We start from the raw sequence: 7,153 nt of genomic DNA, 5'->3' as shown, positions 1-7,153 counted from the left end.
CCGCCAATGCCGGCGACATCACCACGACAACCGCCACAAACAAGAAGCAAGGAGGAGGAACTACGCAGCAGGTAGGAAACTAACTATGAGGCTATCTAAGGCATAAACAGGCTAACTTAGCTATTCGTAACCTCACACGTATAGATCAAAAATATATATATTTCACCTTTATTTAACAAGGCAAGTCAGTTTGGAACAAATTCTTATTTACAATGGCCTACCCTAGCCAAACCCTAACGACGCTGGGCCAATTGTTCACCGCTCTATGGGACTCCCAATCACGGCCGGTTGTGATACAGCCTGGAATCGAACCAGGGTCTGTAGTGACGCCTCTAGCACTGAGCTGCAGTGCCTAAGACCGCTGTGCCACTCGGGAGCCCCAAATAGATACCATAAACAGTGCCTTCAGAAAGTATTCATACCCCTTGACTTATTTTTTAGTTACATTTTGTTGCGTTACAGCCTGAATTCAAAATGGATTAAATTGTTTTTCCAGGTCACCCATCTACACACAATAACCCATAATGACAAAGTGAAAACATATTTTTAGAAATGTATTGAAAATGAAATACAGAAATATCTCATTTACATACAGTACAGTCAAAAGTTTGGACACACCTACTCATTCAAGGGTTTTTCTTAATTTCTTCTGTTTTGTACATTGTAGAATAATAGTGAAGACATCAAAACTATGAAATAACACATATGGAATCATGTAGTAACTAAAAAAGTGTTAAAGAAATCAAAATATATTTTAGATTTTAGATTCTTCTTTGCATTGATGACAGCTTTGCACACTCTTGGCATTCTCTCAACTAGCTTCACCTGGAATGCTTTTCCAACAGTCTTGAAGGAGTTCCCACATTTGCTGAGCAGCTGTTGGCTGCTTTTCCTTCACTCTGCGGTCCAACTCATCCCAAACCATCTCAATTGGGTTGAGGTCAGGTGATTGTGGAGGCCAGGTCATCTGATGCAGCAATCCATCACTCTCCTTCTTGATCAAATAGCCCTTACATAGCCTGGAGGTGTGTTGTGTCATTGTCCTGTGGAAAAACAAATGATAGTCCCATTAAGCGCAAACCAGATAGGATGGCGTATTGCTGGAGAATGCTGTGGTGGCCAAGCTCGTTAAGTGTGCCTTGAATTCTAAATAAAGCATCCCCACACCATCACACCTCCTCCTCCATGCTTCACGGTGAGAACCACACATGCGGAGATCATCCGTTCACCTACTTTGCATCTCACAAAGACACGGCGGTTGGAACCAAAAATATCCAATTTGGACTCATCAGACCAAAGGACAGATTTCCACCGGTCTAATGTCCATTGCTCGTGTTTCTTGGCCCAAGCAAGTCCCTTCTTTTATTGGTGTCCTTTAGTAGTCGTTTCTTTGCAGCAAGGCCTGATTCATGCCGTCTCTTCTGAATAGTTGATGTTGAGATGTGTCTGTTACTTGAACTCTGTGAAGAATTTATTTGGCCGGCAATTTCTGAGGCTGGTAACTCTAATGAACTTATCCTCTGCAGCAGAGGTAACTATGAGTCAGAAATGGATTTGGACTCAAATGTGTGCTGCAATGAGCTGTGTTAACCTGCTATGAGCTGCTATGAAAGTTATGACCTGCTATGACCACCGCTTGTCTGCTATGACCAGTCAGGAGGTTATGATGATGAACAGGCTCTCTGTGTGGAGAGGGATTCTGGGTCATGAAATTTTCTGCCACGCTCTGATTTTTTTTAATCCAATGATGCGAGTTGCCATGGAGATAGTGAACCCTCTCTCTTTCTGTTGTGCTCCATAGTGTATAGCTCCTCTGGGTATAGGCTGCCAGCTGTCTCAGACATAAATAATGGAATACAGAGCTGTGAGCCTCAGGCATCAATAATGGATCTAGATGGATGGATGGAGGGTTTAAGTGACTGAGTGAGACACAGGCTGAATCCCAAATCACTCCCTTCCCCTCGCCCTTCGGCCCTCCATTGGCGCTTTCACGTGCACCTCCGCCATATGCACAAGTGTCCAAATGCTGAGGCAGTGAAAATGATCCAGGGTGCAGTGGCTATTTAGACCCTCAGCCACTTTGGCCACGCCAGCAAGGCTGCAGGCTTCAAAGAGAAGTGCTATCCCCTTACCTACAAAAGAACGGAGAGGTGTTCCTAATTATATGTCACATGCATTTGTTTATGTTGGATTTCGAGACTTGACACATGTAACAGATGAAATGCCTCCCAAATTAAATATTTAACTGTTACTGATGTTTACATCCGGTGGGATTTGTGCATTAGAATTTCATGCTCATTTTATTATTTAAAAGTGGAACATGAATTGCAATATTCAAATCACCAGTGTGTCCCGAAGTTGATGGGTTTATTGATCCCCTCAGCACTCTCTGGAAGTTACCCTGCGCAACACCCTCAGCAACACGTGACAACGGAGGGCCCTCAGAGCGAGTTGGTAGGGGCGAGGCGGTGGTTTGAGATTCACCGACAGTGTTGCTCTTTACACCTCAGACGTGTGTGTGTGTGTGTGTGTGTGTGTGTGTGTGTGTGTGTGTGTGTGTGCAGTCGGTGGTATCCTAGGATAGGAATTAGGTCATATGTATGCTTGATATGGTGCAGTGTGTGTGTGTGTGTGTGTGTGTGTGTGTGTGTGTGTGTGTGCAGTCGGTGGTATCCTAAGATAGGAATTAGGTCATATGTATGCTTGATATGGTGCAGTGTGTGTGTGTGAGTGTGAGTGTGAGTGTGAGTGTGTGTGTGTGTGTGTGTGTGTGTGTGTGTGTGTGTGTGTGTGTGGTGTGTGTGTGTGTGTGTGTGTGTGTGTGTGTTTCTTCCTGAGTTTAGTGAGATTCCCTCCTATGAGTCTGAATTATTAATAATGCTGAAGAGTGTCAACTCTGTCTCACTCTGCTCAATTTAGTTTTGATGTTTTTCTGTGTGTGTTGGCACGCGCATGCGTGTGTTTTTCTGTGTGTGTGTGTGTGTGTGTGTGTGTATAGCATTCGTGCATGTGTGTGTTTTATGGGTAGAACCAACTATAGCAACCTGAGACCCCCTCCTCTCTCTCTCTCTCTCTCTCTCTCTCTCTCTGTCAGCAGTGATAGGTAGTTAGTGTGTCAGTACATCTCCTATTCTCTCCTCGTTTCTCCACGCTGACAGAGCTGCTGCTAACAGATGTGTGTGTGTTTCTGAAGACAGTGGCAGAGCAGTGTGTGTAAACCGTGTGTGTAAACCGTGTGTGTGGTGTGATGTGTGAGCTAGGCAGTCAGGCAGGCATGGACGCTCGCTGGCATTGTTCAGCTGATCAGGTACTGCTTTTACTCCTTCAGCATGATCACATCTTCCTCCTTCAGTTCTTCATCTCTCTATCGTTTCCTTTTCTTTTCTCTCGCTCCCTTTCTTTGTCTCTCTCTCCCTTTCTTTATCTGTCTCTCTCTCTCTCTTTCATTATCCATCTGTGCTGGAAGGCAGCATGCATCACTGCCAGACAAAGAGAGGAAGAGATAAGGCTGTAGAGGAGAGGCGGAGAGACAGAGCGATAAAGAGGAGATGCGGCTATAGGAAGAGGTTGGAATGCATTGTTCAGGAGTGCAAGTGTGGAACAGACTTTTAATTGACTCACTTTTAATTGACAACAACTTAAAGGGCGGCTGAAGTTTGATTGACAGGTCTGTAATTTGATTGGCATGTGAGTAGAGGTCAGCTGAGGAAACAGTTCCCTTTTGATTAGATGGAAAATGTTACATCAACTTGGATTCTAATGGTAATGAAAGGCTGTCTTTAGTTATACCAGTTTGATCAAATCAAATCACATTTTATTGGTCGCAAACACATATTTAGCACGTTATTGCAGCTGTAGCGAAATGCTTGTGTTCCTAGCTGCAATAGTGCAGTAGTATCTAACAATACACAACAATGCACATTTAAAAAGTAAAAGAATGGAATTAAGAAATATAGAAATATTAGGACGAGCAATGTTGGAATCCAGAGTGTAAATATATACAGTACCAGTCTATATTTTTTATATTTTCTACATTGTAGAATCAAAACTATGAAATAACACATATGGAATCATGTAGTAACCAAAAAAGTGTTAAACAAATCAAAATATATTTTCTCTTTGAGATTCTTCAAAGTAGCCACCCTTTGCCTTGATGACAGCTTTGCACACTCTTGGCATTCTGTCAACCAGCTTCATGAGGTAGTCACCTGGAATGCATTTCAATTAACAGGTGTGCCTTGTTAAAAGTTAATTTGTGGAATTTTTTTCCTTAATGCTTTTGAGCCAATCAGTTGTGTTGTGACAAGGTAGGGTTGGAATACAGAAGATAGCACTATTTGGTAAAAGACCAAGTCCATATTATGGCAAGAACAGCTCAAATAAGCAAAGAGAAATGACAGTCCATCATTACGTTAAGACATGAAGATCAGTCAATCCGGGAAATTTCAAGAACTTTGAAAGTTTCTTCAAGTGCAGTCGCAAAAACCATCAAGTGCTATCATGAAACTGGCTCTCATGAGGAAGACCCAGAGTTACCTCTGCTGCAAAGGATAAGTTTATTAGAGATAACTGCACTTCAGGATGCAGCCCAAATAAATGCTTCACAGAGTTCAAGTAACAGACACATCTCAACATCAACTGTTCAGAGGAGACTGTGTGAATCAGGCCTGCTGCAAAGAAACCACTACTAAAGGACACCAATAAGAAGAAGGGACTTGCTTGGGCCAAGAAACACAAGTAATGGACGTTAGACCGGTGGAAATCTGTCCTTTGTTCTGACAAGTCCAAATTTGAGATTTTTGGTTCTAACCGCCATGTCTTTGTGAAACACAGAGTAGGTGAACAGATGATCTCCGGATGTGTGGTTCCCACCGTGAAGCATGGAGGAGGAGGTGTGATGGTGTGGGGGTGCTTTGCTGTTGACACTCTCAGGGATTTATTTAGAATTCAAGGCACACTTAACCAGCATGGCTAACACAGCATTCTGCAGCAATACACCATCCCATCTGATTTGCACTTAGTGGGACTATCATTTGTTTTTCAACAGGACAATGACCCAACACACCTTCAGGCTATGTAAGGGCTATTTGACCAAGAAGGAGAGTGATGGAGTGCTGCATCAGATGACCTGGCCTCCACAATCACCTGACCTCAACCCAACTGAGATGGTTTGGGATGAGCTGGACCGCAGAGTGAAGGAAAAGCAGCCAACAAGTGCTCAGCATATGTGGGAACTCCTTCGAGACTGTTGGAAAAGCATTTCTCATGAAGCTGGTTGAGAGAATGCCAAGAGTGTGCAAAGCTGTCATCAAGGCAAAGGGTGGCTACTTTGAAGAATCTAAAATATATTTTTATTTGTTTAACACTTTTTTGGTTACTACATGATTCCATATGTGCTATTTCATAGTTTTGATGTCTTCACTATTCTACAATGTAGAAAATAGTCAAAATAAAGAAAAACCCTTGAATGAGTAGATGTGTCCAAACTGTGTGATTGGATGTATATACATTACAGACAGTATATGGATAGAATATGAAGTATATCTGAAGAATATTATATGTACAGAAATAGTTAAATAGGATGGCCTTGACTAGAATACAGCATATACATATGAAATGAGTAAAACAGTATGTAAACATTATTAAAGTGACCAGTGTTCCATGTCTATGTACATAGGCAGCAAGCCTCTAAGGGTCAGAGAGATGGAAGATTAGCGTAACAGGTATTACATTGATCTAAAGAAACACATCTGCTTACAGATGGGATTTTTGATTTGATTTGCTAATTAGCAAAAGTGAAATCTATCACATTGTTGCAAGAAGTACCTGGCTGATGTAGTAATTCATGTTAGCTTGTATAGTGCTTTTGTACTCGACTTGTATAGTGCTTTTGTACTCGACTTGTATAGTGCTGCATTTCTGTTATCTTGGGATGCGTATTAGGCGAAATCATTTTCATCCATTTTTTTGTGAGGTTTTTATGGATTCTAGTCCTCTTCTATGTTGGGCTCTAGACCTGTTCTATATATCTGGTTCTGTTGTTCTCTCCTGTCTCCATACCGAGGTTAGTTATGACTACTGCAATGCATCACACTTCCATTTTAATTCATCACTGACTCTGTGTGGCTTTAACACACACACACGTTTATGCACACACACACACACACACATTTCTCAGCTGTAAAGTCGATGTTTGAGTCTAGCTCATGAATATGATTAGCATGATGTTAACGTAAGCTGCAACACTTTGTCTCCTTTCTTCTTTTCTTATGACTGTCCTTATCCTGTCCTTATCCTGTCCTTATCCTGTCCTTATCCTGTCCTTATCCTTATCCTTATGACTGTCCTTATCCTGTCCTTATCCTGTCCTTATCCTGTCCTTATCCTGTCCTTATGACTGTCCTTATCCTGTCCTTATCCTGTCCTTATCCTGTCCTTATGACTGTCCTTATCCTGTCCTTATCCTGTCCTTATGACTGTCCTTATCCTGTCCTTATCCTGTCCTTATGACTGTCCTTATCCTGTCCTTATGACTGGTCCTTATGACGGTCCTTATCCTGTCCTTATCTGTGGGGGTTTCCTTATGACTGTCCTGATCCTGGTCCTTATGACTGTCCTTATCCTGGCTTATCCTCCCCTGGTCGCTTATCCTGTCCTTATGACGGTCCTTATACCTGCTCCTTATGGACTGTCCTTATCCTGTCCTTATCCTGTCCTTATCCTGTCCTTGACTGTCCTTATCCTGTCCTTATGACTGTCCTTATCCTGTCCTTATGACTGTCCTTATCCTGTCCTTATCCTGTCCTTATCCTGTCCTTATGACTGTCCTTATCCTGTCCTTATCCTGTCCTTATCCTGTCCTTATGACTGTCCTTATCCTGTCCTTATGACTGTCCTTATCCTGTCCTTATGACTGTCCTTATCCTGTCCTTATCCTGTCCTTATGACTGTCCTTATCCTGTCCTTATCCTGTCCTTATCCTGTCCTTATCCTGTCCTTATCTTGTCCTTATCCTGTCCTTATGACTGTCCTTATCCTGTTCTTATCCTGTCCTTATCCTGTCCTTATCCTGTCCTTATCCTGTCCTTTCTCCCTCTCTCCCTCCATTACTCTCTCTTTCCTCCATCTCTCTCTCTCCCAACATAGCTCTTCT

This window comes from Salmo trutta, chromosome 2 (assembly GCF_901001165.1).
Source record: "Salmo trutta chromosome 2, fSalTru1.1, whole genome shotgun sequence".
Lineage (NCBI taxonomy): Eukaryota > Metazoa > Chordata > Actinopteri > Salmoniformes > Salmonidae > Salmo > Salmo trutta.
The sequence above is the reverse complement of the archived record's forward strand: the minus strand, read 5'-3'. Positions refer to the sequence as shown.